Source organism: Ranitomeya imitator, chromosome 3, assembly GCF_032444005.1.
Source record: "Ranitomeya imitator isolate aRanImi1 chromosome 3, aRanImi1.pri, whole genome shotgun sequence".
NCBI classification, from domain to species: domain Eukaryota; kingdom Metazoa; phylum Chordata; class Amphibia; order Anura; family Dendrobatidae; genus Ranitomeya; species Ranitomeya imitator.
In genome coordinates, this window is record NC_091284.1 from 368427255 (window position 1) to 368437950 (window position 10696).

Here is a 10696-nt window from a genome sequence, read left to right on the forward strand (position 1 = left end):
TGAACTGTACCAGGCCAAGAGGTTTTTAAAAACTTTAACACACCATAGTTTTACACAAAGCATGTTAAACTGTATGCATGAATCATTGTGTCCATAAAAATTTTGGGAAGTTTTTTAGAGTTTAATATATCAAAATGTAACAAGAATCGCGTTACAGTGTATGGTGAATCTCTAAAAAGTTTTGGAACGGTTTTATAGTGTGTTTAATATACCAGTGAAATGTAACAAGAACCACATTGGTATATGGACAAATCCTTGAATCCACAAAAAAAATCCTTCCAAAACTTTTGATTGTTTCATTTGTTCATCCATACACTACAAAGCGGTTCTTGCTACATTTCGCTGGTATATAAACCCCTTCAGCCCAAAGCCTGTTTTCACCTTCCTGACCAGGCCAATTTTTACAATTCTGACCACTGTCACTTGTTGAGGTCATAACTCTGAAATGCTTCTATGCATCCCAATGATTCTGAGATTGTTTTCTCAAGACATATTATACTTCATGATAGTGGTAAAATTTCTTTCATATGTCTTGCGTTTTTATGACCTTAAATCAGAGTCATATCACACAAAATGGTTAATAAATAACATTTACCACATGTCTACTTTACATCAGCACAATTTTTGAAGCATAGTTTTTTTTGTTATAAGCTATAAGGGTTAAAAGTTGACCAAAGATTTCTCATTTTTTACAAAATTTTGTAAAACAGTTTTTGCAAAACAATTTCTTTAGGGACCACCTCACATTTGAAGTGACTTTGAGGGGCCTATATGACAGAAAATACCCTAAAGTGACACCATTCTAAAAACTGCACCCCTAAAGGTACTCAAAAACCACATTCAATAAGTTTATTAACCCTTCAGGTGCTTCACATGAATTTTTGAAATGTGTAAGGAAAAAAATAAACATTTACTCTTCTTTCACAAAAATTTTCATTTAGACCTATTTTTTTTTCTAACTTTTACAAGCGTAACAGGAGAAAATGGACCATAAAATTTGTTGTGCAATTTATTCTGAGCATGCCGATACCCCATATGTGTAGGAAATCTACTGTTTTGGCACACGGCAGAGCTCGGAAGGGATGGAGCGCAATTTCATTTTTTGTATGTAAAATTTGATGGTATAATTAGTGGTCATCATATCAGGTTGGTGAGCCCCTGATGTGCCTAAACAGTGGAAACCCCCAACAAGTGACACCATTTTGGAAACTAGACCCCTTTGGAACTTATCTAGATGTCTATTGAACACCTTGAACCCCCAGGTGCTTCCCAGAAGTTTATAACATAGAGCCTTGAAAATAAAAAAATATATATTTTTTCCCGCAAAAATATATTTAGCTCCGAATTTGGCATTTTCATAAGGGCAAAAGGAGAAATTGCTCCATACAATTTGTTGTGCAATTTATCCTGAGTGTGCATATACCCAAAATGTGAAGGAAAACAATTGTATGGGTGCACCGCAGGGTTTGGATGGGAAAGAGCGCCTTTTGACTTTTTGAATGTAAAATTTACTGAAATAAATAGTGGATGTCATATCGTGTTTGGAAAGCTCCTGATGTGCCTAAACAGTGGAAACCCCCCACAAATGACACTATTTTGGAAGCTTTACCCCTTTGGGAACTTAACTAGATGTATATTGAACACATTGAACCCCCAAGTGCTTCACAGAAGTTTATAATGTTAAGCCGTGAAAATAAAAAAATTATGCTTTTCACACAAAAATCTTTTTTAGCTCCAAATTTTGTATTTTCATAAAGGTATCAGGAGAAAGTGGACCTCAAAAATTGTTTAGCAATTTCTCCTGAGTTCACTGATACCCAATATGTGGTCAAAAACTACTTTTGAGGCACAGTACAAAGCTCAGAAGGGAAGTAGCGCTATATTAAAGTGCAGATTTTTCTGCACTGGTTTGAGGGTGCCATGTCACATTGGCAGAGCTCCTGGGGTGCCAGAACAGAAGAACCCCCATAAGTGACCTCATTTTACAAACTAAACCTCTCAATTAATTCATCTAGGGGTGCAGTGATTATATTAACATGACAGGTGTTTCACAGAATTTTATACCATTGGGCGGTGAAGAAAAAATAATTTAAATTTTTACCTCCAATATTGTGTTGGCCAAAATTTTACATTTTTATACTGAGAAAACAGTAAAAATGGCACCAAAATTTGTCCAACAATTTCTGCTGAATGCAGAAATCTCGCATATGTGGCTGTAAAGTATTGCTTAGCCATACAGAGAGACTCGGGAGGGACGGAGCGTTATTTGCCTCCTGGAGCACAATTTTCCTATATTTTGCGGACTCCATATACAGAGCCCCTACGTGCCAGAAACGCAGATTTTCCCCTCAAGTGACCCCATTTTGGAAATTATACCCTTTTGGAAATTTATGTACAGATGTAGTGACGATTTTGATTCCATGGATGTTTTCCAGAAACAAGCAGCAGTAAGTTATTCTCAGCCCATGCTGCTTGTGGTATGCACCCGAAAATTAGGAGGGCTCTCATCACTACAGAAATGCCAAACATGTGGGCACTAAATGTGGTTTAGGCACACTGGGGCTCAGAAGGGAGTGGGGCATTTGGATTTGGGAGCAGAGAGTTTGCTGAATTTCTTTTGACGGGTGAGGAGCCATTTTGCTTTTCCAGAGCCTTTGTAGTAACAATAACATGAATGCCCCGCTATTTCCGTTAATAGATGACAGACTTGAGTGGGGGCTGGCTTTTTGTGGATTGAGTTGAAACTTTAATTGGGAACATTTTACATAACTTTTATCACATTTATCTGGTGCTTTACAATGTTCATTTACATTGGGGTTTCCATCTAAATTGCCAAGTGACGTGACAGATGAAACCCCCAATGGATCCATTCAATATAATCAGGCAGCAAAGTAACTCTTGACTCCATCTGGCCTATGTTCAGAAGTGCACAAAACTGTGGGCGATGGCACTTTTATGCAATCCTAAAAAGATGGAACCCACTGGATCACAGGTCCTATGGGGTCCACAGTGCCTCCATCTGCTCATTATAGGTAAACTTCCACCAGAGATTCCCTCTGAATCACATATATCAGAGATTTACTCGGAAATCCCAGTGTAAGCGCTCAGCGCAGAGCGCAGGATAAATGTGCGCCTACTCTTACTGCAATCTTTGGGAAGCAGAATGAAAAATCAATAGCAGGTGAAGAATTGGTTTTATTTTTTTTATGTCTTTCCTCATGTGGTATAAGTGACTTTATTCTTTGGGTCTTTGTGTTTACAACGATACCAGATTTATATCGTGCTTTTATATTCGGCTGCTGTAACACACTAAAAGACACTTTTTATTGCGAAAACTAGTTTTTGTATCACCACATTTTGAAAGCTATAACTTTTCCATATTTTGGCCGAAAAAGTCAAGTTTTAGCTTGTTTTTTGCGGAACGAGCTGACGTTATTTTATGGTACCATTTTCGAGCACATGACATTTTTTGATCGCTTTCTATTCCGATTTTTGAGAGACAGAATGAACAAAAAACAGCAATTTAGGAATTGCTTTTTGTTTTTTTTGTTTTTTTTTATACCATTCAACGTGTGGTAAAATTGGTAAGGCAGCTTTATTTTTCAGGTCAGTATGATTACAGTGATACCCAATTTACATAGTTTTTTATGCTTTGGTGCTTTTACACAATAAAAACGATTTTATAGAAAAAATAACTATTTTTTTATCGCTTTATTCTGAGAGCTATAGCTTTTTAATTTTCCTGCTGAAGGAGCTTTATCATGGCTTGTTTTTTGCAAGACAGGATGATGTTTATACTGGTACCATTTTTAGCTACATTTGTCTTTTTGATTGTGCTTTATTGCACTTTTTGTTTGGCGGTATGATGATAAAGCATTGTTTTTTGCCTCATTTCTTTTTTACGGTTTTTACTGAAGGGGTTAACTAGTGGGACAGTTTTATCCCCTTAGTGACAGAGCCAATTTGGTACTTAATGACTGAGCCAATTTTTGCAATTCTGACCACTGTCACTTTATGAGGTTATAACTCTGGAACGCTTCAACGGATCCCGCTGATTCTGAGATTATTTTTTCATGACATATTGTACTTCATGTTAGTGGTAACATTTCTTCGATATTACTTGCGATTATTTATGAAAAAAACGGAAATATGGCGAAAATTTTTAAAATTTTGCAATTTTCAAATTTTGTATTTTTATGCCCTTAAATCAGAGAGATATGTCACGAAAAATAGTTAATAAATAACATTTCCCATATGTCTACTTTACATCAGCACAATTTTGGAAACAAAATTTTTTTTTGTTAGGGAGTTATAAGGGTTAAAAGTTGACCAGCAATTTCTCATTTTTACAACACCATTTTTTTTAGGGACCACATCACATTTGAAGTCATTTTGAGGGGTCTATATGATAGAAAATACCCAAGTGTGACACCATTCTAAAAACTGCACCCCTCAAGGTTCTCAAAACCACATTCAAGAAGTTTATTAACCCTTTACGTGCTTCACAGGAACTGAAACAATGTGGAAGGAAAAAATGAACATTTAACTTTTTTTTGCAAACATCTTAATTCAGAACCATTTTTTTTATTTTCACAAGTGTAAAAACAGAAATGTAACCATAAATTTTGTTATGCAATTTCTCCTGAATACGCCAATACCCCATATGTGGGGGTAAACCACTTTTTGGGCGCACCGCAGAACTTAGAAGTGAAGGAGCGCCGTTTGACTTTTTCAATGCAGAATTGGCTGGAATTGAGATCGGACGCCATGTCACGTTTAGAGAGCCCCTGATGTGCCTAAACAGTGGAAACTCCCCACAAGTGACACAATTTTGGAAACTAGACCCCTTAAGGAACTTATCTAGATGTGTGGTGAGCACTTTGAACCCCCAAGTGCTTCACAGAAGTTTATAACGTAGAGCCGTGAAAATAAAAAATCGCTTTTGTATACACAAAAATGATCTTTTCGCCCACAAATTCTTATTTTCACAAGGGTAACAGGAGAAATTAGACCACAAAAGTTGTTGTGCGATTTCTCCTGAATACGTCAATACCCCATATGTGAGGGTAAACCACTGTTTGGGCGCACCGCAGAGCTTGGAAGTGAAGGAGCGCCGTTTTACTTTTTCAATGTAGAATTGGCTGGAATTGAGATTGGACGCCATGTCGCGTTTGGAGAGCCTCTGATGTGCCTAAACAGTGGAAACCCCCCACAAGTGACCCCATTTTGGAAACTAAACCCCTTAAGGACCATATCTAGATGTGTGGTGAGCACTTTGAACTCCCATGTGCTTCACAGAAGTTTATAATGTAGAGCCGTGAAAAAAAAAAATCGCATTTTTTCTACAAAAATGATTTTTTTGCCCACAAATTTTTATTTTCACAAGGGTAACAGGAGAAATTAGGCCACAAAAGTTGTTGTGCAATTTCTCCTGAGTACGCTGATACCCAATATGTGGGGGTAAACCACTGTTAGGGCGCACCGCAGAGCTTGGAAAAGAAGGAGTGCCGTTTTACTTTTTCAATGTAGAATTGGCTGGAATTGAGATTGGACGCCATGTCGCGTTTGGAGAGCCCCTGATGTGCCTAAACAGTGGAAACCCCCCACAAGTGACACCATTTTGGAAACTAGACCCCTTAAGGAACTTATCTAGATGTGTGGTGAGCACTTTGAACCCCCATGTGCTTCACAGAAGTTTATAACGTAGAGCCGTGAAAAAAAAAATTGCATTTTTTCTACAAAAATGATTTTTTGCCCACAAATGTTTATTTTCACAAGGGTAACAGGAGAAATTAGACCACTAAAGTTGTTGTGCAATTTCTCCTGAATACGTCGATACCCAATATGTGGGGGTAAACCACTGTTTGGGCGCACCGCAGAGCTTGGAAGAGAAAGAGTGCCGTTTTACTTTTTCAATGTAGAATTGGCTGGAATTGAGATCGGACGCCATGTGGCGTTTGGAGAGCCCCTGATGTGCCTAAACAGTAGAAATCCCCCACAAGTGACCCCATTTTGGAAACTAGACCCCCCATGGAACTTATCTAGATGTGTGGTGAGAACTTTGAATGCCCAAGTGCTTCACAGAAGTTTAGAATGCAGAGTCGTGAAAATAAAAAATATTTTTTTTCCCACAAAAAAGGTATTGTAGCCCCCAAGTTTTTATTTTCACAAGGGTAACAGGAGAAATTGGACTGCAATAGTTGTTGTCCAATTTATCCCGAGTACGCTGATGTGCCATATGTGGGGGTAAACCACTGTTTGGGCGCACGGCAGAGCTCGGAAGGGAAGGAGCACCTTTTTGGAATGCAGACTTTGATGGAATGGTCTGTGGGCATTATGTTGCGATTGCAGAGCCCCTGATGTACCTAAACTGTAGTAACCCCCCACAAGTGACCCCATTTTGGAAACTAGACCCCCCAAGGAACTTATCTAGATGTGTGGTGAGAACTTTGAATGCCCAAGTGCTTCACAGAAGTTTAGAATGCAGAGTCGTGAAAATAAAAAATATTTTTTTTTTTCACAAAAAAGATATTGTAGCCCCCAAGTTTTTATTTTCACAAGGGTAACAAGAGAAATTGGACCCCAGAAGTTGTCCAATTTATCCCGAGTACGCTGATGCCCCATATGTGGGGGTAACCCACTGTTTGGGCGCACAGCAGAGCTCAGAAGGGAGGGAGCACCATTTGACTTTTTGAGCGCAAAATTGGCTGTCGTGTTTGGAGACCCCCTGATGTACTTAAACAGTGGAAACCCCCCAATTCTAGCTCCAACCCTAACCCCAACACACCCCTAACCCTAATCCCAACCTGATCCATAATCCTAATCACTAACCCTAACCATAATCACAACCCTTACCCCAAAACAACCCTAATGTCAACCCTAACCATAACCCTAATCAAAACCCTAAATCCAACACACCCCTAATCCTAATCTCAACCCTAACCTCAAACCTAACCCTAATCCCAATACACCCCTAATCACAACCCTAACCTTAACCCTAATCCCAAACCTAACCCTAATCCCAAGCGTAACCCTAATGCCAACCCTAACCCTAATACCAACCCTAATCCAAACCCTAACCCTAATCCCAGCTCTAACCCTATCTTTAGCCCCAACCCTAGCCCTAACTTTAGCCCCAACCCTAACCCTAAGGCTACTTTCACACTTGCTTCGTTTGGCATTCCGTCGCAATCCGTCGTTTTGGACAAGAAACGGATCCTGCAAATGTGCCCGCAGGATGCGTTTTTTGCCCATAGACTTGTATTGCCGACGGATCGTGACGGATGGCCACACGTCGCGTCCGTCGTGCACTGGATCAGTTGTGTTTTGGCGGACCGTCGGCACAAAAAAACGTTCAATGAAACGTTTTTTTGTACGTCGCATCCGCCATTTCTGACCGCGCATGCGTGGCCGTAACTCCGCGCCCTCCTCCCCAGGACATAGATTGGGCAGCGGATGCGTTGAAAAACTACAGCTGCTGCCCACGTTGTGCACAATTTTCACAACGTGCGTCGGTATGTTGGGCCGACGCATTGCGACGGCCCCGTACCGACGTAAGTGTGAAAGAAGCCTAACCCTAAATTTAGCCCCAACCCTAACCCTAAATTTAGCCCCAACCCTAGCCCTAACCCTACCCCTAACCTAACCCTACCCCTACCCATAACCCTACCCCTAACCCTAACCCTACCCCTAACCCTAACCCTACCCCTAACCCTACCCCTAACCCTACCCCTAACCCTAACCTAACCCTACCCCTAACCCTACCCCTAACCCTACCCCTAACACTAACCTAACCCTACCCCTAACCCTAACCCTACCCCTAACCCTAACCCTACCCCTAACCCTACCCCTAACCCTACCCCTAACCCTACCCCTACCCCTAACCCTAACCCTAACCCTACCCCTAACCCTAATTTTAGCCCCAACTGCTGTTCTCCTGCCGGCCGGCAGATGGAGACAGATGGCGGGCGCACTGGGCATGCGTCCGCCATGTTCTTCTGCCGGCGGCCAGGAGGAGCAGCAAGAGGATCCAGGGACACAGGTGAGTATTGTAGGGTCCCCGAATCCCCCTATTTCTCTGTCCTCTGATGTGCGATCACATCAGAGGACAGAGAATTACACTTTACTTTTTTTTTTTTTTTTGCGGTCGCCGGTAAACAGTTAATTACCGGCGATCGCAAAACAGGGGTCGGTAAAACCGACCCCGATCATGCTCTTTGGGGTCTCGGCTACCCCCGGCAGCCGAGACCCCAAAGATTCTCCCAGTGCCGGCCGGCGGGCGCACTGCGCATGCGCCCGCCATTTTGAAGATGGCGGCGCCCACCGGGAGACACGAGGAGCATCGGGGGAGCTAGGTGAGTATTGGGGGGCCACCTGGGACCCCTTTTCTCTGTCCTCCGATGTGCGATCACATCAGAGGACAGAGAAATTAAAAAGAGATCGCGTTTTTTTTTTGTTTTTTTTTTGCGATCGCCGTAAACGGTTAATTACAGGCGATCGCAAATGCGGGGTGGGTTAAAAACCCCCCGAATCATGTTCTCTGGGGTCTAGGCTACCCCCGGCAGCCGAGACCCCGGAGAAAATCGGCCTCTGGGGGGCGCTATTGACTTTTTCCACAGCGCCGTTAATTAACGGCGCTGTGGTTTAAGTACCCTTAGCGGCCGCCGTTAAAAGGCGTATCGGCGGTCGCTAAGGGGTTAAAGTATGGGTCATTAGGAACACAACAATACCAAATATGTGTACTTTCTTGTTTATTTTTATATTTATTGGAAAAATATTTGATCTTTTTTTCTTTATTTGGGGATTTGTAAAAAAATATTTTAACACTTTTTAATATTTTTTTTTAAACTTTTTTACATTGTCCCATCACACGGGGATTCGAGCTTTAAATTAAGCACTGTCCAATGCTTGCCGAGTAACAAGTACATCAGAGCACACAGATACAGTTACTCATCTAGATATCCGAGTATCACCGAAAACATTCACTCATCATTAATGATTGACTGTCCCTTCATTACTGCAAATTTTGCTCAATTTGAAAGGATTAAACTGTTCAGTGACTGTTCCTGCCTTGTACTTTCTGTGAGTTGCATTTGGTCTCCTGCTATACATTTAGTGCAGTCGGCAACATTCAGATGCAGAGATGACAGACCAGTCAGTGACGGAGTCAGTCAAGGGAAATCCTTAAGGATAGTGTGCATATTTTACAACTTTTACATAAGGTCCAATGGCAATACCATTATATACTTGGAACCCTTGATATCACATCACTATGTGCTGTCATTAACCATGATAAAGGCTGTAACGCCACCAAATATTTCTAGAACAAGTTTTCTACAGTTCCTAGTGAACAGGTCGACTTTTTAATTGATTCTATGCAATTTATTTTAACTCATAACTACTTTTTATAAGAAAAGAACTACTACTCCCAGCAGTGGGGTACTGCCATGGGTACCAGGTTCACGCCCAGCTATTACTATTATTATTATTTATTGTTATAGCGCCATTTATTCCATGGCGCTTTACATGTGAGGAGGGGTATACATAATAAAAACAAGCACAATAATCTTAAACAATACAAGTCATAACTGGTACAGGAGGAATGAGGACCCTGCCCGCGAGGGCTCACAATCTACAAGGGATGGGTGAGGATACAGTAGGTGAGGATAGAGCTGGTCCTGCAGCGGTTTGGTCGATCGGTGGTTACTGCAGGTTGTAGGCTTGTCGGAAGAGGTTGGTCTTCAGGTTCTTTTTGAAGGTTTCGATGGTAGGCGAGAGTCTGATGTGTTGTGGTAGAGGGTTCCAGAGTAGGGGGGAAGCACGAGAGAAATCTTGTATACGATTGTGGGAAGAGGAGATAAGAGGGGAGTAGAGTAGGAGATCTTGTGAGGATCAGAGGTTGCGTGTAGGTAAGTACCGGGAGACGAGGTCATAGATGTATGGAGGAGACAGGTTGTGGATGGCTTTGTATGTCATGGTTAGGGTTTTGTACTGGAGTCTCTGGGCAATGGGAAGCCAGTGAAGGGATTGACAGAGGGGAGAAGCCTATCCGGTCAGGGTGTATATACAGGGGTCCTCTCTAGTCAGGGTCAGCTATGCTAACCTCTATATGGCTAGGTGGGAAGAGAACACCATATACCCTGAGGGGCGTCTGCTGGCAGACCTGGTCCTCTGGCAACTTTTTATTGATGACATCATTTTTATTTGGTCAGATGGGCCAGATACTCTTACTAAGATTTTAACGGATATAAATAAAAATGAATTCTTTTTAAAATGTACTTCCAACATTAGTACGATTGGCATCAACTTTTTAGATTTGAATATTTTTATTGAAAACTGCACGATCCAAACCTGCACTTACTATAAACCCATGGACACCAACAGCTTTATTCCTCTAGAGAGTTTTCAACTCCCTAGCTGGCTGCTGAATATCCATAAAAGTCAGTTCATGGGAATTTATCGAAATTGATCTAGGCCTCAAGATTTCCACTTAGAGGCGGAAATGATGACAAACAAATTTTTAGAAAAGGGGTAGTGTGAGGATATACTGCTAAGATCTAAGGAAAGTGTTATAACAAAATCACGCCAGGAATTGATCAATCCCACTCCAGTACAGAGGGAAACTAATGAGTTTATCCCCATAATCACGCAATATAACGCCAACTCAAACATATTGCGCAAAATAGTGAAAAAACAC